Genomic DNA, 22,607 nt, shown 5'->3' with positions numbered 1-22,607 from the left:
ACTTAGGTTCCACACTAAACCGTGTTATACCTTCTGTCACTCCAATTAACAGAACCTTAAGAATGACTGCAAGCCCTCTGGAAATCCGTTTTGCGCCGCCGCGGTCCATGCGACTGCTGTCGCCACTAATATAGCAACGTTTGACAAAGGCTGTCAGCTTCTACGACAGCAGGCGAATATCGGTGGAGGCGAGCTCCTCAAGTAGCGCTGTTGCAAATATCACCTATATATATGGGCTGTACAGCAAGGAAGAGGAAAACGAAGACAACTAAACTACCCAGCCAATTTATCAACGACAAGGCAGGCAAATTTTATACACTAGAACACGCGTCTTCGCTCCTGCTTTCAGATCCGAAACAAGGTCGCCCCAAACGCTCCGAATGAAACTCGGCTTCCAAAAGCGAACACCCATTCAACTTTTGCAGGGACGCATTTGAAGGCAAACTTGGAGAAAAAAAAGGATAGTAAAGGAGCGAATATGCATCAAGCACAAGAACCAGAAAACGGTGAACGAATAGAAAAGAGAGAGGGTGAGGGAGGGAGGGAGGGAGGGAGGGAGGGAGAGAGCACGGCGTAGGAATTGGATGAAGACTTCAGCATAACTTTAGCATGCTACTCGGAAAACGTGGGCACATAAATTGGGACCGCGAGGCAAGAGGGGTGCCTTTCGAAGCGCTCGCTTTGAAGTGAGGAGCACAAAGTCGATGCTAATTTCGGCCGCGGCACGTCTGTTGCATTCCAGGCTACCGAGACTTTCACAATGACATGTTTTGCGTTGTTCGTCGCCCCCAGGGTTACCTCGACAAAAAAAAATAGAATTATAATAGAACGGAGAAGTAGCTGCAACATTTGGCAGCACTTGATTGCACAAATAACGAAGAGGCGTGGGCGCGCTTAAACTTCGCCAGTGCGATAAAGGGTCGCTTAGTGACAGCTGAGAAAAAAAAAGACGAGGTCAAAGGGAATTCAGACAACGTGAATCCTAAACAGTGATGGGCAAATTAAGTGTCTGCGTGTCGAAATACTCAGCGAATGTTCTATATATACGAACGAGGTTGTAATTAAGCTTTGATATTAGCTACATTTGGCGTTTGTCCAGTTGTATGAGTGCGCACTGTGGAAAGTATGTGAGCGACAGTCTCACAAAAAATAAATAATTTATTCGTAATTCGAGCACATACAAATAGAAACTGACAAGTACGCTGGAAAATTCACCCCGCCTATACTGAGATGCAGTGGTCCATTTCAAGGTACAATCATGAGCAAAAATTCGAAAACCATGACACCGAAATCTATTGAACATTCGTTTTAGCACAGCTTAACAGCAGAGAACTGCTTCAGTACGTTGTATTGGTCGAACATGCGCATCTAGGCTGTATCACTTGATTTTAACCATCATAGTGTCACGTGGTCGTGACGTCGACGAAGACAGCAGTCGGCGTTTGTAGGATGAAACTGTTTATTTGGCCGAACTTGTGGCCGGAAAATGAGAACTAGAACTACAGCAATGCACGCTGTACAATGATAGCGGCGAACAGGGCGTCGTCCGTCCGTCCGTCCTTTTATACAGGCGCTATCGAACTTTCGAGCAATATCGCTGGTGGCGGCGTTATCTCTAGACAAAGCTGGAACATTCGCGTGCGGGGCGCAATCTTAACAAACCGATCTATTACAATCGCGATGCTTCTAGAACACTACTTCGCGGACAGCGTCGAGCGTTGATAACCGTCTCTGCCGGTCAAACCCGAATACATCAATACAAGACAAGAAGTGGGCGTGGCAATGCCCCCCTCTGAAAAAGCATCGTCCCGATGCTTGTGAAAGAACATAGAAGAGAAGAAAAAAACAAGTGTATACACAAATAAATTACAATAACAAAGGAAAAAAAATAGAGTCCCCAGGCTCGCTAACGCGCGATAAACGGCTTAAGGCGCACGACATGGACGACTTTACGTAGCGAGTGACGTCGGCGGCAAGTCCTTACGTAGCGAGTGACGTCGGCGGCAAGGCGCGGCCAGTAGTACTTTTCTTGTACTCGTGCGAGCGTTCGGGAAAGTCCGAGGTGTCCAGCCGTTGCGTCGTCGTGCAGGGCATGCAAAATTTCTGGTCGCAGTCCCGAAGGTACAACGATAAGGTAGCTGGCTCGGGCCGGAGTGAAGTTCTTCTTTACGAGGACGTTGTTTTTCAAGGAAAATGATGCCAATCCTCGCCTGAATACTTTTGGGACAACGACGGTCCTGCCCTCCAGGTATTCCACTAGACCCTTCAGTTCCGGGTCGGCTCGCTGTCGTTCGGCGAAGTCTTCGGTACTTATGGCTCCCAAGAAGCTGTCATCATCCTGGTCGTCGGTCGTTGGTGGGTCGACGGGGGCACGAGACAAGCAGTCGGCGTCGGAGTGTTTCCTTCCGGACTTGTAGACGACAGTAATGTCAAATTCTTGAAGTCTTAGGCTCCACCGTGCGAGGCGACCTGAAGAGTCCTTCAAGTTAGCTAGCCAACACAAGGCGTGATGGTCGCTCACAACTTTGAAGGGCCTGCCGTAGAGGTAGGGGCGAAACTTTGACGTGGCCCAGATGATGGCGAGGCACTCCTTTTCTGTTGTGGAATAGTTGACCTCTGCTTTAGACAGCGACCGGCTAGCATAACTGATAACCCTTTCCAGTCCGCCCGTCCGCTGCACAAGGACGGCGCCGAGTCCTATGCTGCTTGCATCGGTGTGAATCTCCGTATCGGCGTATTCGTCGAAATGCGCAAGTATCGGAGGTGTCTGCAGGCGTCGTTTCAGTTCATGAAATGCTTCGACTTGCGCTGTTTGCCACCTGAATTCGACGTCGGTCTTCGTGAGCTGCGTTAGTGGCTCTGCGATCCGTGAAAAGTCTTTGACAAAGCGTCTGTAATAGGCGCACAAGCCGAGAAATCGGCGCACGGCCTTCTTGTCGGTGGGTGGCGGGAAAGCGGCGATGGCAGCTGTTTTCTGCGGGTCTGGGAGCACTCCAGTCTTGCTGATCACGTGACCCAAAAACAAGAGCTCCTCGTACGCGAAGCGGCACTTTTCTGGCTTCAGGGTGAGCCCGGAGGGTGAGCCCGGAACAAGGCAAGTCTGCCACTTCAAGCCAGCTAACACAGTATCCATGACTCGTTGGAAAGTCGCAGGCGCCGAGCAAAGACCGAAAGGCATGACCTTGAACTCGAACAGGCCGTCCGGTGTTATAAAGGCGGTCTTTTCTCGGTCTCTCTCGTCGACTTCAATTTGCCAGTAGCCGGTCTTGAGGTCCATCGACGAAAAGTAATTCGCGTTGTGGAGTCGATCCAGGGTGTCGTCTATCCGTGAGAGAGGGTACACGTCCTTCTTTGTGATTTTGTTCAGGCGACGAAAATCGACGCAGAAACGTAGGGTCCCATCCTTCTTCTTCACTAACACCACGGGAGACGCCCACGGGCTGTTGGACGGCTGGATGATGTCATCGCGTAGCATTTCATCGACTTGTTTCTTAACGGCCTCCCGTTCCCGCGTCGAAACCCGGTAGGGACTCTGACGGAGTGGTCGAGCATTTTCTTCTGTTATGATGCGGTGCTTAGCAAGGGGCGTTTGTCGGACCCGCGATGACGACGAGAAACAGTCCCTGTATTCCTGCAGAAGGCGTCGGAGCTGTTGCTGTTGGCGAGCGGGAAGACTTGGGTTTACGTCGAAGGGTGGCTCAGGGATCGTCGTCGTAGCTTCGTCAGAATCTGAAAAGGCAAACGCATCGCTGACGGCCAAGATTTGTTCGATGTATGCAATCGTCGTGCCCCTGCTCAGGTGTCTGTATTCCTGGCTGAAGTTCGTTAGCATCACGCTTCCTTTTCCTTCATGCAACCGAGCAATGCCCCTTGCGACGCAAATGTCACGGTCTAGCAGCAAACGCTGATCGCTCTCGATGACACCTTCGATGTCTTCAGCTTTTTCGGTGCCGACGGAAATAATGACGCTGGAACGCGGCGGAATGGTCACCTGCTCTTCTTTCACATTCAATGCATGGTTCCCTGGCGCCGCGCGTGGCGGGAGCGCTTTATCTGAGGTTAGTGTTATCGACTCGGACCTCAGGTCGATGACGGCGCCGTGTTCACTTAGGAAGTCCATTCCAAGTATTGCATCCCTGGAGCAGTTTTGTAGGATTACAAAGCTCGCAGGATAAGTCCGTATTGGGGTGGTAGTCCTTTCTGCCGGCGGCTGGTTCGAGGATCCAGCTTGTCCTTAGAGTCGTCTTCTTCGCGGCTTGGGCTTGGGTCATCGCTCCGCGGTGGCGTCCGGATCATGAAGCAGCACCTCCACCAGATGTCACGTGGTCGTGACGTCGACGAAGACAGCAGTCGGCGTTTGTAGGATGAAACTGTTTATTTGGCCGAACTTGTGGCCGGAAAATGAGAACTAGAACTACAGCAATGCACGCTGTACAATGATAGCGGCGAACAGGGCGTCGTCCTCGATCAACTGACAAGCGGTCACGCGCGTCGGCTTTTATACAGGCGCTATCGAACTTTCCAGCAATATCGCTGGTGGCGGCGTTATCTCTAGACAAAGCTGGAACATTCGCGTGCGGGGAGCAATCTTAACAAACCGATCTATTACAATCGCGATGCTTGTAGAACACTACTTCGCGGACAGCGTCGAGCGTTGATAACCGTCTCTGCCGGTCAAACCCGAATACATCAATACAAGACAAGAAGTGGGCGTGGCAATAGTTAGACTGCAAAGAACAACAAAAGTAACATTTTTTTCAGATCTTTTCGACTCTGACGAAACAATACAATGTATATAGTGTGAAAAAAAAAACTGTGCACCAAAGCCATAGCGCCTCTGTCTTAACAAGTTAAATTAAAAAGAGAATAGCACTCAAGAATGTCAAGTTACGCCTGCCTGGTATCCTAACTCTAATCATCATCACTTCTCTTAAATTTCATGCGGTCCGTGCGTGTCGCGAGAAAAGTCCAGATGTCTCATGATCAACTACTTCGCAAAGCGCGCTGTCTCATTCATGGCCGCTCCTCGCCGTGACATGTTAATGTTCGCTGGCAGTCCACACCCACAGGCCACTCAACAGGGTGATTAGGCAGACATCTCCTGTCGCTCTCGAAGCTTTCCAGAGGAAGCTGTCATGTCCAGTGCGGCAGGGCGTCCACATATCCACGACAGCCGCGCCTACTACGCTTACGTTACTTTGTTCATCGCTCATGTCTCGTCAAAGGCTGCTCCAGCTGCATGGACGTTTCCCCTGAATGCTTGTGCGTGTCAGCGGGAAAAAGTAGTTTCATCGGTACGGGAATGTGGCTTAAAATTATGCTCTCGTATAGAGATAAGAAGGCGCTTTAAACAAAACTTTCGAAGTTAATATTTAGGCTAACGCGTTGAAGAGAAGATTTGTGAGAACTAATGAGTAGGCAGCTGTTCTAACCTTTCTGGTGGGAGTCGTCAGCTTGGTTACTAGCTGTTTCCCTCTTTGTTCATTTCATATGAGTGATTTCATACCAGACAGTAATATAATTATTATTAGACGTTTTATATGACTCACCCTACGGTACATGTCATGACTAGAGACCGCATTTTAGGCAAATGCCTATTTTGTTCCTTGCGCCCCTTACGCGCCATTTTCATATATGAGCATAAATTAGAGCTTAAGAAGGGCTTTTACAGTGTTTTATAATGCCTAAAAATGCCCAATTTTGGCGTCCGTGCCTAAATGATTACAAATGCCTATAAATGCCTATTTTGAAAATTGGCGCTTATATGAATGCTATTTAGCCTCAAGTTTCGCTCCCGTGTGCTATCTGAGACTGTTATTCATGTTACCGCGTAACATTGATTGTTGGGAACTATGGGGTTCAACCTAGTCCTCTAGTTGACCAAATCCCATAAACAACCGCTAGCAGCAGTGAAGTGGGACACGCGATTCGACCTGGCCAATAGGAGGAATCCCTCCCTTCTGCTGTTTAGCGACCTGGCTGTCTTCTCCTGCTCTGCCCTTTTCAGTCATGCCGAAAAGACATCCAGAAGTGTGTTGATTCGACAGTGGACACTGGACTGACCGTGCAAAACACGGGAGAGACCGTGTTTTGCGAACCTGGCGGGACAAAGCACAATCGCACGGCTATATGTTCAATTGTTGGTGCCTTTGTGCCATCTTAAGCAATAAAATGTTTGTTTTCCTGTCGTAGATAGAGGTCGCGCATGTCTTCGTTTGAAATTACTTGCATTTATGTGAAAATATACTGTGCCTACTATATTTACGATATTGGAGGCCTAAAACGTGGGTTTGCCTGCCTATTTTTTGCGCCTAAAACGAGCTTTTTAATGCCTAAAAATCCAGGCTCTGGTTATGACACATTTGTTTTTTCACTAAAGAAGGCACTACTCCACATTGGCTGCGTAAAGCGGTTCAGATTCATGTTTGCTGCGCGATATTTACACGCCACATTTGCTGCAGGGATGTTCTCCGCGTCAGCATTTGGGTTCCAGACTCCACGGGATCAAAGCGGCCTGTACACAGCGAGCCGCTTCGCATACCGAAGCGTAAAGCATGAGTCAGCGTTACGCGTAATCCGAGACTGCACACAGCGCGCAAGGACGGCGAAATAACCAGCGAGCAACCCACGATTAATGGTAGCCACAAAACGTGGCGTTTTCCCTACCTACCCCGCATCTCCTTCTTTGGGTAAGAACAGCGCTACCGCGGGGAGGTGAGGAGATTCGCAGACCGTGCAAATAACAGAGAGAGAGGGAGAGAGAATGACCCAGCATTAGCGGCCGTTCTGATGCATTTTCTTGCACTGGACTGCGGCATTAGCGCCGTACACGGGCCTCGCGTTATAGCGTCAACCAGCGAGGGCAGCATTTCGAGACCTGCTTGATGTAATATGACTGCTACGAGGAGCACGCTTGAATAACGAAGACAAAGGTTCGCATCTACAACGGGGGCATGTCGAGAAACCGGAGAGCGCGAAGAAACTAAAAAGGTCAGAAGTGGATTTCGCTTAGCTTGCTAGCGGACTGGAGGAGCACCGCTAACAGCGCTATCTCGAGGCTCGCGGTCAGTGCCATATGCAGGTGCACTCAACTGCAAGATATTTTAAATGCGAAGCATTTCTTAGCGAACCTCTGGCACTTTGAGCGTTTCTATCTACGTATCTATCTATCTATCTATCTATCTATCTAGCCGCCTACGTCTGGGTGCTCTCATGATCGCCTCCTTAACTTGGTGTAGACCAAAATTTGCATGGTAGGGTAAGAGGATTTGACGAATATGATTGCCGGGTCATGACATGAATAACGTTAAAATCCTGTCGCGTACGTCGTCAAACCCTTTTCGCTAGACACGTGTGGCACATACCCGTTTACCACGGGTGGCGGTGTACGGGTATGCGCCACAGGTGATTGACAGTTTATATCTTCCCTGGAACGGCGACAACAGACATTGGTAACTTAAATGCTAGAACGTTAAGGAAAACCAATATCGGCAGCGTTGATTCAACGAATGGAAAGAATGAAAATTAGGATCCCAGCAGGAATCGAACCCAAGCATTCTGCGTGGCAATCAGGTATTCTACCACTGAGCCACGCCAGGTCTATAAAGTGGTTTGGGAAAACAGCCTACGCAGGCGTAGTATCGGTGCAACGTCAATTGTGGTTGTGGTGCTGGCGATCTAATTTTACAAGAAAGCAATAGACACTACATGATACTCCTACGATATGTACTTCTACGATACAGGCGTCATATCAGATTAACGTCTGTAGTTCCAGTGTTGGCTCCGCTTTTATAGCAGTATAATAAACATTACGCTTGTATTCCTATGATTCAGCAAGCTATATTGAAGTATTGCTTGACCCCGGAGGAATACATTAACGAAAGTTACATATGATATCCACATCACCGTACGGTAAAGTGAACTTCGTCCACCAGAACGACGCAGTGTCCTCTTCATTTCTTACGAGGCTGGGCGATGGCCTCATGCTGACCGAGGATGATGCCAGATTGCTTGATAGCCGCTTTGTAGACTAGGCTACGTAGGCCAGTTACGCCAAGGTAGTCTACGAATATGACAAACACCATCCACTGATGTTGGTCTACGTAGCACTATCCAGGCCTACCAGCCTCGACGGCCTATACCTCACCAACGCGAAGGGTGGCTTCAGGTTCCGACATGTCGCCGGCTCTGTCGACAGACAATTCGTCGACGAAATGACCGAGGCATCCACGAATTCCAACAGCTTTACTATACCACATACTTCACTACACATGGTCCCCTCGTCACCCCGATCACGACCAGATCCTATAACAAGTCATGACCAGCTGCTGGTGCTCACTGATCACGGTGATGATGCCCTTGTTCAAGAACTGTCAAGAACTTCTTGCACACATGCACACGGGTTCGTGAAACGTGCGTGCGTTCTCGGGACACGTATAAGCAATACATATCAGCTTACCGCTTCTGGTGTTGGTAATACCCACGTTCCCATTGGCAGCGTTAGCCTACCGTAGACAACTGGTTATATAACACATATGCGGCTCTTCAACATATATAAGTGTGCGTATAAAAGTTATACAAATCTTCAGCGTCATTTTGTAACGTTGTCGCTCGGTAAAAAAAGTTACGCCACAGTCACCTACCCGCCGCATGCTTCGCATACATCGACTCCCACGGTACGTGGGATCTGCCGAATTTTTTTGGACGTTCTATATGTTTCACCTTTGCCGCAGCAGCGTGGCGACGGCAGCGTGCACATTACCCGTATTCGAACAATCTGGCAACGCAGCGTAGCTACATGCTTGCTTGCAAAACGTGAACGGCCACATCGACTGGGTAGGCGCTGACCTGGATGAAACAAGTCTCGTGTGGCCTGAAAATGTCGCTTCAAGCAAAGTATGTGCATTGCTTTAAAACTTTTGGATTTCGCACTACCACCTCTCCGTGTCCACTACAGGAGTGCGGTGGCGAACAGAGACAGAGGGAAAAAGAAAAGACTACAATAAAAACATGTGTAATAATATAATGTATGGGCTTTTACGTACAAACCAGGGGCGTAGCCAGAAATTTTTTTCGGGGGGGGGGGGGGGCTCAACCATACTTTATGTATGTTCGTGCGTGCGTTTGTATGTGTGCGTGTATATATACGCAAGCAAAACTGAAAAATTTCGGGGGGGGGGTTTGAACCCCCCCAACCCCCCCCCCCCCCCCCTTGGCTACGCCCCTGGTACAAACCCACGATATGATTATGAGGCACGCCGTAATGGAGCGCTCCGGAAATTTCCCCCATCTGATGTTGTTAAACGTGCATTGACATCGCGCCGTCACGGGCCTCTGGTATTTCGCCTCCACTGAAATGCCACCGTCGCGGCCAGGATCGAACACGCGGCCTTCGGGTCAACAGCCGAGCACCGTAACCATGGTACCACCGAGGCGGATAATAAAAAAAAATGCACATTCAAGAACGCGTGCAAATGTCGTTTGTGGAAGATTTGGCGGAAATAACCCTAACGAAATATGTGTGTTCGTCGGAACGCGTAAGAGACGCCGGTGCGCGAAAGAGCAAAGTGAACCTGGCGGTCCTGGAGGAAGTTCTCGACAAAGAGAATCTCCTCCAAGTGAACGAACGAGTAAGGAAGAAGAAAGGAAATCGCGTGGAGAATATCACGCAAGCGCGGAAGAGCTGGGACGGTGCCTTGAGCCGGTGAGTGCGTGTAAATATTCCATTGGGGTCCACACAGGGCCGTGCTGGGAGCCACGGCCGAAAGCTCGCGCAAGTTATTTTGTCGCCCGTTTCACCCCTGGGGTAATACGATACACTCAACCATCCCGGCCGTTTGAGACGCTCTGAAGCCTACATGCTCCAAGCAATAGTGGCGAGTACTTCGGGAACGTATTCGCTCACGAGGCCTCATAGGTCACCGTCTCGAAGAAAAGCTTCCCAGCTAGGTTGTCATGACAACCTGCTCTCACGTAGCGCTCCCTTACGACCCAGATTGTTCGGGTGCAAATGTGCAATGAGGGACGCGGTAACGGAAAAGCACTTTGTCGGAGGGATACGGGAGAGTATTGCTGCCTTAATTCGCAACAAGTTGCTTACTCAATGCATCGAGTGCTGATAAGTATTACGCACTTGGTCCCTTCTAGACGCGGTCTGACTCTTTCCCTCACAAAACAAAGTAGGCGGCGTGCCTGTATTTTCTGTGTAGGCGAGAAACGTTGTAGGCCTTCGCCAGCCTCTAGTGGGTCTTTAGCTGTGTGAGACAACGTTCAGGCCGCAAGACCCTTCTTTATTGCCCTCGAGCCTGAGCCCCACTACTCAGACCCAAGCGGTGATGATGAGTATATACAGGTGAGAAGATGGCAAGTATGAAGAATGCTCACACTAATTTCCCCGTGCGCCGAAGCGGCCAGCCTGGCCGCGACTTAGACTGGGTAGAGACGTCGAACGAAGGGCTTCAGACGGGAAACGTGGACTATCTCCGAACCACGGCAGCGACGGTCGGAAGAAGCCTCAACTGGGGTGACACGATAGTTTACAGGGGATGTTTGTTCATTAATTATGTAGGGTCCAATGAATCGCGACTGGAACTTTTCACACAATCCGGGAACACGAGTAGGCGTCCAAAGGAGCACTTCGTCGCCAGGACGGAAAGAGACGTCACGATGGGAGCTGTCGTACCGCTGTTTGCGATCATGTTGACTGGCTTCTGTGCTGAGCCGAGCAAGTTGCCGACATTTTTGAAGCCTCGAAACGAACTGCTCGGTTAGGGTTGTAGAAATGCCACTTGGAGTGCGTAAGAATGAAGCGTCAATGGTGAATGTCGCCGAACGGCCATAAACGAGGTAGAACGGTGAATACCCAGTAGTGCGTTGGACGGCGGTATTGTGAGCAAACGTCACAAATGGCAATATCGTGTCCCAGTTGTCGTGAGCTGGGTTGATATACATGGATATCATATCAATTAGCGTGCGGTGGAATCGCTCTGTGATGCCATTGGTTTGAGGGTGGTATGCTGATGTTGTCTTGTGAACTGTGCCACAAGTTTTAAGCATCTCTTGTATAACTGTGGATAGAAAACTCTTGCCGCGATCGCTTAATAGGACGCGGGGCGCACCATGACGCAAGACGATGGCTTCGAGAAAGAAGGTGGCCACGTCAGAGGGAGAACTAGAGCGCAGAGGAGCGGTCTCTGCGTACCGTGTGAGATGGTCAACCGCTGTCACGATCCAGCGATATCCTGCAGACGTTACAGGAAGAGGTCCGACTAGATCCATTCCAACAATGGCAAAAGGTTCCTCGGGACATGGGATTGGTTGTAGCAAGCCAGCAGGAGCGGAAGTCGGCCGCTTGCGCCGTTGACATAGGGTGCAAGAAGAGACGTACTTGGCAACAGAAGTGGAGAGGCCAGGCCAGAAGAAGCGGCTCCTAAGGCGGCTGTATGTTTTGCAGAATCCCAAGTGGCCAGCAGATGGGTCGTCGTGAAAGGCCTCAAGGACCTGCGCACGAAGCGAACGTGGAAGAACGGGAACCCAACGGTGTCCATCATCATTGTAAACGTATCGGTGCAGCACGTTGTTTTCAAGCTTGAATTGCCTGAGTTGTCGGCGCAACCTGGCATTAGGTGGTGGAGACTTTCCGCAGAGGCGTTGAACAATGCGAAGGCAGTGTGGATCTTGCTGTTGACAGGAGGCCAACTGAGCGTAGCGACTGGAAGACAGAGTGCCAGCAGCCGCTAGTGCCGACAACGTAAGCGGATGCGTAGCCTCATCATCATGGGACGAGCAGTGAAGAGGCATGCACAGAGAAGATGGTAATGGGAGGGGGCAACGAGAGAGGGCGTCGGCATCTTGGTGTTTTTTCCCAGATTTATAAAGAACGTCAAATGTGTACTCTTGAAGCCGGAGCACCCAGCGGCCGAGGCGACCGGACAAATTCTTTAGCGATGACAACCAGCATAAAGCGTGGTGGTCCGTAATTACGGTAAAATGGCGTCCGTAAAGATATGGGCGGAATTTTTGTACGGCCCAAATTACAGCCAAGCATTCCTGTTCCGTGATCGAGTAGTTTTGTTCAGCAGTCGTGAGTGCGCGGCTGGCGTAGGCGACAACTCGCTCTCGACCTGCTTCATCACGCTGTAGGAGGACGGCACCGATGCCATGGCCGCTAGCGTCGGTGTGGAGACAAGTAGGGGCATGCTCATCGAAGTGACAAAGGACGGGGTCAGATGTCAGCGCCGCCTTGAGCGTGTCGAAAGCGATGTCGCAATCGTTCGTCCAAGTGAAGGCTGTGCCCGACGTCAGTAGCTTGTGCAGTGGCGACGCGATGGAGGCGAAGTCGCGGATAAAGCGGCGAAAATAAGACGCTAGGCCGAGAAAACTGCGTAATTGCTTGTGATTTTCGGGGCGAGGAAAACGTGTCACAGCAGTCACTTTGTCAGGATCCGGTCGAACGCCATCTTTACTAACAAGGTGGCCCAACACTATGATGTTCTTTCTGGCGAAATGACATTTTTTAGTATTAAGTTGAAGCCCAGCGTTAGAAATGCACGTCAAAACTTCGTCCAGCCGCTCAAGATGCTGACGGAAAGTGGAAGAAAAAATGACAATGTCATCCAGATAACATAAGCAGGTTTTCCACTTAAGGCCACGAAGAACTGTGTCTATCATACGCTCAAACGTTGCCGGAGCGTTGCATAAACCGAAGGGCATTACATTAAACTCATAGAGGCCATCGGGCGTTGCAAAGGCCGTCTTTTCCTTGTCCGCTTCGTGCATAGGTATTTGCCAGTACCCTGACCGGAGATCGAGACTTGAGAAATATTCAGCGCCCTGGAGGGAGTCGAGGGCATCATCAATTCGCGGCATCGGATATACGTCTTTGCGCGTGATCTTATTAAGGCCCGATAATCGACACAAAATCGTACCGAGGCCGTCCTTCTTCCGGACCAGGACAACAGGCGACGACCAAGAACTGGACGATGGCCGAATGATGTCGCGTTTCAGCATGTCAGTGACGTTGTCCTCGATGATCTTGCGCTCTGCGGAAGACACGCGGTATGGTCGGCGGCGTACGATCGAATTGCCCTCGGTTTCGATGCGGTGCACTGCGACGGAAGTGCGCCCCAGAAACTTGGAGTGGACGTCGAAGGAAGCGCTGTGTTTTCGAAGCAGTGCGAAGAGATCTTCCTTCTGCGCCGCAGGGAGATCAGGATTGATGGTAGCAGTTAACGCTGTGGTCGTCGCATGGTCATCATTAGCAGCAGGCGAGAGTGGTGGATCTGCGTGAAGAGGCGTCAGGGCAAGAGGTTCAGTGTCAGCAAAGCAGGCCACAACGGTACCTTGGGACAGAAGAAATGGCCGAGATGTAGTGTTGCGTGCTGTGACCAACGCTCGGCTGTCATGAAACCTGACCAAGCTAGGCGCAATTACAATGCCACCAGATATCCAGCGATCGCATGGAGCGAGAAACACGTCACCATTAAGGATGGTATCAGACGTCAATGTCACAACATTCTCATTGCCAGGTGAAATGGAGCAATCGGGCCGCCGTGACCAAACGCAGTTTTCGAGCATCGTCATCAGATGAAAATTCCGTGTCCGTCATGTGAACTACTCGCTCATGACAAGATATGACGGCCGACGCTGAAGAAAGAAAGTCCCATCCTAAGATAAGTTCGTGGGTACATGACGACAGCACGAGAAACTGAATGTGATGAAGTATGCCATCGATGAAAACTCGCGCTGTGCACACACCAACGGGCTGAACAAGAACTTCATTGGCACACCGAAGGGGAGGTCCAGTATACGGCGTTTTTACTTTTCGCAAGCGTGAACACAGTTCAATACTAATGACGCAAAGCGCTGCACCCGTGTCTACCAATGCCTGAGTCCATACACCTTCAACACATACCAACAGTACATTTGAGGGCCGCTGCGGAGGAGTTTCACATAGCCCGAATGATGCAGCTTTCCCTCCCGAAGCTGCACTATTTAGTTTTCCGGGCGATGGCCCGGGGACGAATTAGCTGGTCGAAGGGGAGAAGACGAGCGGCGCATCGGTGACGGAGAGCGGCGACGGGGGAAACGAGAAGCACCGGCACCGTCGAGGCTCTGCGGAGATGGTGAGCGACGTTCATAACTTTGGTAGGAGCGACCATGTTGCGGTACCGCAGCACGAAACTCGTCTCTTTCATAGGAGTCGTAGCCCCGTCTTTCGTCCTGTTGACGGCGTCGGCAAAACCTGGAAATATGGCCACGGACTCCACAATAATAGCAAACTGGCCGAGGAGGGCGCCAGGCGTTGGCAGGCGGAAGCGACGTTCGTGGTGACAGAACATTCACCGAACCGTGCATTGTGGTCGCGTGGGGTTGTGTCTGTTGAGGAGGTGCGAAAGCTGCAACCTGGGCGTAAGTTGGCGTAGGTAGAGGGTCATGCCTGGGAACTTCCGCACACGTCATGGCAACAAGTTCTTCCCTAACGATGTTGCGGAGGCTGCTGCCAGAAGACGTCGTACGGAGCTCGAGTGGGCAAGACATAGCTTGTGCTTGAAGCTCCTCACGTATGATGGAACGAATCAACGCGCGTAGCTCGCTGTCATTGGTGGCGCTCAGATGAGTTGTGTCAGGCTGCAGACGTAGTAGATGGAGTTCATCAAGACGCTGACACGTGGCGACGACTTCTGAGACTGTAGTGGGGTTCTGCACCGCAAGGGCATTGAATGCCGCAGCCCCAATGCCTTTGAGCAGGTGGCGGACCCTGTCATTCTCCGTCATTGAGTTGTTCACCCGGCGACAAAGGGCGAGGACATCTTCGATGTAAGAAGTGTAGGACTCGCCGGTTTGCTGAACACGCTCGGCTAACTTCTTTTTGGCGATGTCTGAGCGGATTGAAGGGTTCGCGAAAATCTGCCGCAACTGGTGTTTAAATGAGGTCCAATCCACGAAGTCCAGCTCGTGGTTAAAAAACCAAGTCTTGGCTACACCCGTCAGGTAGAAGGCGACGCGAGTGAGTTTGGCAGAGTCGTCCCAGTGGTTGAGTGCACTCACGCGCTCATACTGCTCCAGCCAGTCTTCAACATCGTCCCCACGAAGGCCAGCGAACACCGGTGGATCCTTCTGGGGTGTGGTGACCAAACAAGAAGGAGTTCCCATTGGGGCAGGCGTCGTAGATGCGCCAGGGTTGGAGCGCTCGTCTTGCGACATTGCTGAGGTCTGTTGGTGCAAACGGCGACCTGAACGGAGCTCCAGGGGTGTGTTGTAGCGGAAGTCGTAGGGGCAGCAGTAGAGCGAGAGGACTGAGGGACCGGACAGCACAATCCACCACTTGTGAGACAACGTTCAGGCCGCAAGACCCTTCTTTATTGCCCTCGAGCCTGAGCCCCACTACTCAGACCCAAGCGGTGATGATGAGTATATACAGGTGAGAAGATGGCAAGTATGAAGAATGCTCACAGCTGTTACAAGTTGCAACTGTTTCACAGAAAGTACGCCTCAGCTCTCAGCCCAAAGGTATATGTCAACTATGCTCACGGTGCTGCTCAACTACTCATCACGTCTTTGCTTCCCCAGTACAAGGTTGCCAGCCGGTCTGAGAACTGGCTAACCTCCCAGTTTTTCCGTCTATTTCTCCGTTATCTTCATGCCTCTGCTTTCTTCTTAGAGTAAGGTCGTTACAGCTTGTGGGGTCTACAGAGAGATCCGCTCACGGAACACACGGACACAGTTCACGCCGTAGTACAGGGAACACGTAGTCATTTATTAGTAGCTGTTACACAAACGGCGAGCCTGCCAGCCAAACCTTACAAACAGGGGCGTAGCCAGAAATTTTTTTTTTTCTTGGGGGGGGGGGGGGGGAGGGTTCAACCATACATTATGTATGTTCGTGCGTGCGTTTTTATGTGTGCGTGTATATATACGCAAGCAAAACTTAAATATTTCGGGGAGGTTTGAACCCCCCGGCTACGCCCCTGCTTACAAATAACTGCAGTAACATGACAAATAACCCATCAGAATGGCAATATAATGCACCAACAACATAACACATAGAATGTACCGCGAATGCGGTATCGTCGACGTTCGACTCACCACGGGAGTCCGTGAAACCGAGCCGCGAAATCGTCCCCACGGACCTCCCGCGAGAAACGACAGTTGATTCACACGCCAAGCGCCAAAAGATGCCGAGTGCTCTTCCTCAAGCGCCCGCGTAACCTCTTGCTGCCAGAGCGCCGCCACCGCGACAACAGCTCCATCCCTCGTACGGCGGCGAGTAAGCCGAAGGACAAGTAGGCGCCATGAGGAGAAAACAACATTACAGGGGGTGTGAGCACCACCCCCACCCCCAAGCTATCAGCTTTAGCAGGGAAAGACAAAAATAAATACAGCTTAAAAATTACTGCCAATATCGAAACGAGCCTGCAAACATTGAAACGAGCTGCACTCATAATGTCCCTAGGTTGCGCTATATTCTTCTTTTCTCTGTTGAATAACTGTGCAACTACAGGTTTAACTGCAATAAGCACGGGGCAGAAGATTTTGATTTTTTTTTCATTATATCACATGAAGGGCAACAATAAATCTCTGAGCGGGCGTCTCTACGTGAACGGCTTTGTGCAGGGAACAGTGGTGCGTAATACATTAAAACGGTTTTCAATTGCGCATGGCCTTTTCCCGAGAAAAAAATTTGCAAAAACTCCGTATGCTGGTCCGGGCGGACGAAACGTCCACGTGGGATTCTTCTACATAGCTTTGCTTTGAACGCCATACCAACGGCCTTCGCCAGAGAAAAAATGCCATCATCGTTTCTCCATGACGATCAAACGCAGGATAAGTTAGGGGTCGTGACCACTAGGCCCTTTAATTTATACAGGGTACAGGACATGAGCCCGAGGAAAGTTTGCTTCTGCTTGCACTGAATAAAAGATAAAATAGCAAGTAAAATCGACTACAAAAATAATGTCGAGAGAAGTTTCGAACGCTCCTTCCACATTACTCTGCGAAGCAACGACCGGACGAAACGTGTAATAGCAATGCGCACACGGGAATGGAAGCAGCAATTCTAGGCTAGCAACCCGCCTGAACTTACAGCCGGACGAAGGAAAGGTAGAGAAAGAGAGAGAGAGAGCGGGGTAAAGCAAAAACCTGCGAAGCTGAAAAGAGAAGATGAAAACATAGCGTGCCACCTACGTTTGCGGGGTTGTGTTTGTGACGCCAAAAAAAGAAAGAAAAAAGTCTGACACACTCGCTTATTTTACGCTCGCTTCGTTTTCTCCAATGGCCAGTACGCTCTCAGAATCGAGGCGCGCAAGCCACTATCAAACGGAGGCGAATGAAACGATCGAAAGGAGCGAGAAGATGAGAAGGAGGTTAGAGAATTAAGTCTACCCGTGCTGCTTCTTGTTAGCTGGGCCGTTTCAATACCTCCTTTCTGGTTTTTACGGCCGGTTCTCGAAGACGCACAAGCTCCCATTTTTTTCCGCCACCGAGGCCAAAGTGGAAGAACGGAAGATCAGACACTCATACTGAGGAATGCCCGCAGCAGGCGTCCCACCGCCTCAACGCCCAACGTAGGCGAAATGCTCGTTATATAGGAGCCGAGCGCAGAGACAGGTGCGTCTACCACATTGGCTAAGTTGTTTGTTTGCACAGCAAGTCGTTCCCTAGTACTCGGGTATTGTCTTTTACCGTTATCGCTCACGATAGACAGCATTATCTATTCAAGGCTATATATATATATATATATATATATATATATATATATATATATATATATATATATATATATATATATATATATGAGAAGTAACAGACAATAATGCCAAGGAAAGTATAGGGGATGTTTTTAGTAATAAATGTAAGGTAATTGTGAAGAAAGAAAAGTGGACAAAACTTGTCTGTTAGTTCTCATTAATATTGTGTATAATAAAGAAAACAAGCCCTTGAAATTAACACTTCTTTCCTTCATTCATAGCGAGGGTCTCGTTCTGGCAGACTTGATGCTTTCAGATATAGTATGCGAGGGATTATTGGTCAGCTGCCAGCTCGTAATAAGTTCACGTGCTACGTGACGCCAACAAGGCAGAAAAAGAGTGTTCCACACTCGCCGTCATGGCTACTGGCGGCGCTGACTGACGCTCCCACGTTTAAATGCACACATATACCCTATAAAGTGGTCGGGGGGATGGCCGCCGCGGTAGCTCAGTTGGTAGAGCATCGGACGTGTTATTCGAAGGTCGCAGGTTCGGTCCCTGCCCGCGGCAAGCTATCTTTTCGTCCACTTTTCTTTCTTCACAATTACCTTACATTTATTACTAAAAACATCCCCTATACTTTCCTTGGCATTATTGTCTGTTAGTTCTCATTAATATTGTGTATAACAAAGAAAATGAGCCCTTGAAATTAACACTTCCTTCCTTCCTTCATATATATATATATATATATATATATATATATATATATATAAGGCCATGGTATTACAGGGCAGCAGAGAACGAATTCACTGCGAGCACATTGGTCTGGTTGCATGATGAGACAAGAAGAACTATATTGGGACAATGAGAGAGGTGCTGTAGCTGATATTTTGAACAATATTTTTGTCGACTGGCTTCACTGCCTAATTCCAGTTTCTATTCGTCGTATCCCATAACGCTAGTAAAAGATGAAGAATTTGTGAACACGGGCTGTCGCTAGAGGCTTTGTGGTGTGCTGGAGCAGCAATTCACGATTTTTTTCATCTCTTCAAGCTTCCATCTGCGTAGCCAGGGGGAAGGTGCGGGGGGTCCAAACTCCTGGTGAATTTTTTTTTTCAGACTTGCACGCGTATATATACACGCACACATACAAACGCACGCCAAACATACATAAGGTGTGGTTGAACACTCCCGCCGATAAAAACTTCTGACTACGACCCTGGTACACGCCGTATATAGATATAGACGACGATTTTTGTAAACTGGGCAATGTGATACAGTACTGAGGCACTCATTTTGGTTCAACTGCGCTAAAACAGGAAAAAGCAAGACTGACATGCTCCACACATGCTCCGTGCTCGGGGTCCTTGACCCGGCTCAGTATAGCGGCAAGGAATAAGGTGCGTGCACAAGAGAGAAGGGAACAGGTGCTATTTTTTTCCTGTTTTATGGCTCCTTCTGCCCGCATCAAACGCCTCTGCATCAGCTCCACTTAGTCTCTATGTAATTTCTATGTTGCATGCACTTTCATTGCCTCAAGTAGCTCCTTCACCATTGATCGCCAATCCATACCATCATCATCATCATCATCATCATCATTATTATTATTATTATTATTATTATTATTATTATTATTATTATTATTATTATTATTATTATTATTATTATTATTATTATTATTATTATTCACAGCCGTTGCCTTACGCTACTCAGCACTTTCGCGTTTCAAACACAACAGAAAAAAAGTAGGGCACTTGTGGTGCTAGGACTGAGGTAGCAGCGGAGCTGGTGGCGTTTCCCTCCTCCTCACTCTCGCTTCCCTATTTCTCTCTCTCTCTCTCTCTCTTTCACTCTCTCCATTTCTTTCTCTGTCTCGGTCTTTCTATCTCTCTTTCTCTATCTTTCATTTCTTTCTCTATCTCTGTATTTGTCGCTTCCTATTTCTATCTCTTCCTCTCGCTCTCTATATCTTTCTCTCTCTTTCTCTCCGTCTTTTTCTTTCTGCCATTAGTTCTCTCTGTTTCTATCTCTCTCTCTCTCTTTCTTTCTCCTCCTCCTTACTCTCACATCTGTCCTCCTCTCCCTCACTTCCCTTTCCCATCCCTTACCATACTGCACTATACAAGGCTACGCGGTGCTCTGCTAGCGTGCCTGGATAGCGGAGTGGGTAAGACGCTCGCCTTCCGATGATGTGTACGCGAATTCGAATGTCGCCTCACGGAGAAACTTTTTCCCCTAGAATTTCTATTTCTCTATCTTTATTCCTCTTTCTTTCCCTCTCCTTCTTTTTCTCCCTTTCTTTCTCTCTCTCTGTACTCGTCGTCTCGCCCATCGTAGTTATTTCATCCCGCGCCAGAGAAATCGGCGCTTGTGTCTCGGGAGCGAAGCAGAAGACGAAGACGAAGACGGCAATGACGAAGAGGACGAAGAGAGCGCGTGCCGGTTCATGATCATGAGTTTTCTGGTGACACCACACAAAACTACGGCGAGCTACATCAGCTTCGCTGTTAAAAATAAGCAGCAGCTGTAAATAATTGAAGTACACACCGTTTTGCTCGTTACAAGCGCTACAGCACGATCGGCGCGCAGTGAGAGATTTAGCTCGAAAAATAATCGCGACAACACACTGCCGGCCTTTCATTCTCATCTATGGTCTCCACCGCCCGTTCTGCGTTCTGCTCCAATCAGTGTCACAATCCAATCGGCTCGAAAGACAACGGATGTGTCAGCGCTATACCAAGCGGCCACCGAAGAGGCAGCGGCGCGCCACTATCACGCATTGTACCCGATGTGCCCTTTGTGCACTCTCCGCTTGCACAGAGCAAGGCAACCCGGAGTGTGAATGCATGTGTAGGTCCGTGCAGAGGCAGAAAACGGTGGCGACAGCCATGTCGCGTTCCCCTTTTATCTCGCTCGCTTTAGCAAGAAAGAGCGCGCAGAACGAATTGTGTGCTTCGCTAGCAGCTCTTTTCTTGGTGACAACGCTACTACCACACTGCTTGCTCAGAAGAGGTAAGAGTGCTGCGGTGGCGGTCCACGGAACAGGAGGAAGCTGCGGCAGAGAGAGAGACCGGCAACACAAAGGAACTCCACTGCGCACAAAGGGACGAGTATACCGACGGTCGGTATAGGACAAAGCAAGCACGCCAAGAGCGAACCACGCATGAGTGGAGTGCAATTCACGCTTCTGAAGACTCTCTCTGTACGTGCGGGCACATACTCAAGCGCGCATTCCTTAATAGCAAAAATAGAAGGAACATGTTCTGTTGGTACCTTCCAAAACTAACTATTAAAGCGAAACGAGTCCTGAATTCTGATGTTTCATTAGCCGCGAAATCGATAACTGAAAGACATCCTATGTGGTCTGAAACTAAGTTCGTATTCAGGAAACAAACTATAGCGGGTGTCCCAGCTAACTTGTGCCAAGGGGTTAGAAAATGCAATATTAGAGGCAGGCGAGTGAAATCAGTTGCATGTTGGTGACCTTGCGCACTACAGGCATTTCTTGTTTTGTAAATAATTAGTTTGTTAATTATGATAAATAAACTAAATTGCGAAATACTGACTTTAGGCAAGAAATGGGATTTGCAAAGTCAGAGAGCGTCTTCAGAAAACCCCATTGCATTATTTGTGATAAAGAAAGTCTCACGTGTACCATTTATTCCAAGCTGCAATGAAAGCCCGCGCAATACAAGAAAAAAACCACGTGACTAGCTCACTCGCGCGCCGCGATAGTGCTGCTCTGAGCCGTGGTCTGAGCGAACAAAATCAGCTGCGGCTTTGACTCGCCGGCTCCATTGAAGCGCTAGGCCGATGCGTTGGCGTTGGTTTCTTGGCCCGCGTCAGCCAGTTGGCGCGCGTGCCAACTGGCTGACCGGCCCTTGCAGGGATGATGAGGACCTTGCGGTGAAGCCTACCTTGCTTGCATTTGATTTCTCCGACAATATGAAGTGGGCACACAGTGCACTTAAGCACAGCGCCTGTCATGCAGCCCAATAAGAATACGGGAACGACCGTAAGGGAAAACTGTGGAGGTTTTATTACCGGCAGGGTCCCTAAGTTGGGTCTTTCAACTCATGTAAAAAAAAAGCCAAAGCTTCTAAACGTGGCAGTTACACGCATGGCCAGGCATCGTGGCAGTTCAATCAAGTAATTGAAATTTGGGCCAGCCCTCCGCGACGCAATCACCATAATAGATCTCGGGGCAGGGCGTGCAAAGGCATGGAAGCCGACAACGTCCACTCTAAGTCTTCCAAACGCATTCCCGGACTTCATTATCGACATAACGTCTGCATCAGTCCGATTACCATTACTAGGCGTCTTAAAATTGGCGCTGGTATGATCTAAGAAAGAAAGAAAGAAAGAAAGAAGAAAGAAAGAAAGAAAGAAAGAAAGAAAGAAAGAAAGAAAGAAAGAAAGAAAGAAAGAAAGAAAGAAAGAAAGAAAGAAAGAAAGAAACTGATGCTATAATAGCATTAGGGGCCACAAAGAACTCATTTATTTAACGAGGCTATCCGTTCATCGGCCACTTTGAAAGTGCACGTCCTTATGCCGACCACGATTAAAGCGCTCGGAAAGGAGGCACGAAATATAAATTTAACTGAAGAATCGTAAACGCCGAGACATTAGGATGGCGTTCTTATTGCACCGCCGCTTACATTCTTTAAAGACTAGTGGAGATACAATAGAAACACGCTAAAGAGTGCTGAAGCGATCGTCAGCGAAACGCAAAAGAGGCGGCACGCATGCATTGTGAACGAGGGCCGCTAAGTCTTGCTCTGCTTTGATAAAACGAAAGAAAGGAGGAAAAGGTCCCGCAACAGCAAAAGGCTTTGTATCAAATTACTGAGGGTACACCAGATGGCAAGGGACGCAACGTCGCTGTACCAATAATTGGAGAAAAACGAGAACCCGCCGAGG

General features: G+C 49.3%; 1 non-coding gene across 1 annotated transcript; it reads left to right on the top strand.

Moving 5' to 3' along the window:
• Positions 1 to 18,184: 18,184 nt before the first annotated feature.
• Positions 18,185 to 18,257, top strand: Trnat-ugu (transfer RNA threonine (anticodon UGU)). Its single transcript has one exon. It is a non-coding gene; the product is annotated as a tRNA-Thr (tRNA).
• The last annotated feature ends 4,350 nt before the right edge of the window (positions 18,258 to 22,607 follow it).

The sequence above is a fragment of the Rhipicephalus sanguineus genome, chromosome 2 (genome assembly GCF_013339695.2).
Source record: "Rhipicephalus sanguineus isolate Rsan-2018 chromosome 2, BIME_Rsan_1.4, whole genome shotgun sequence".
Classification (NCBI taxonomy): domain Eukaryota; kingdom Metazoa; phylum Arthropoda; class Arachnida; order Ixodida; family Ixodidae; genus Rhipicephalus; species Rhipicephalus sanguineus.
This window is presented reverse-complemented; position numbering and strand designations above follow the sequence as displayed.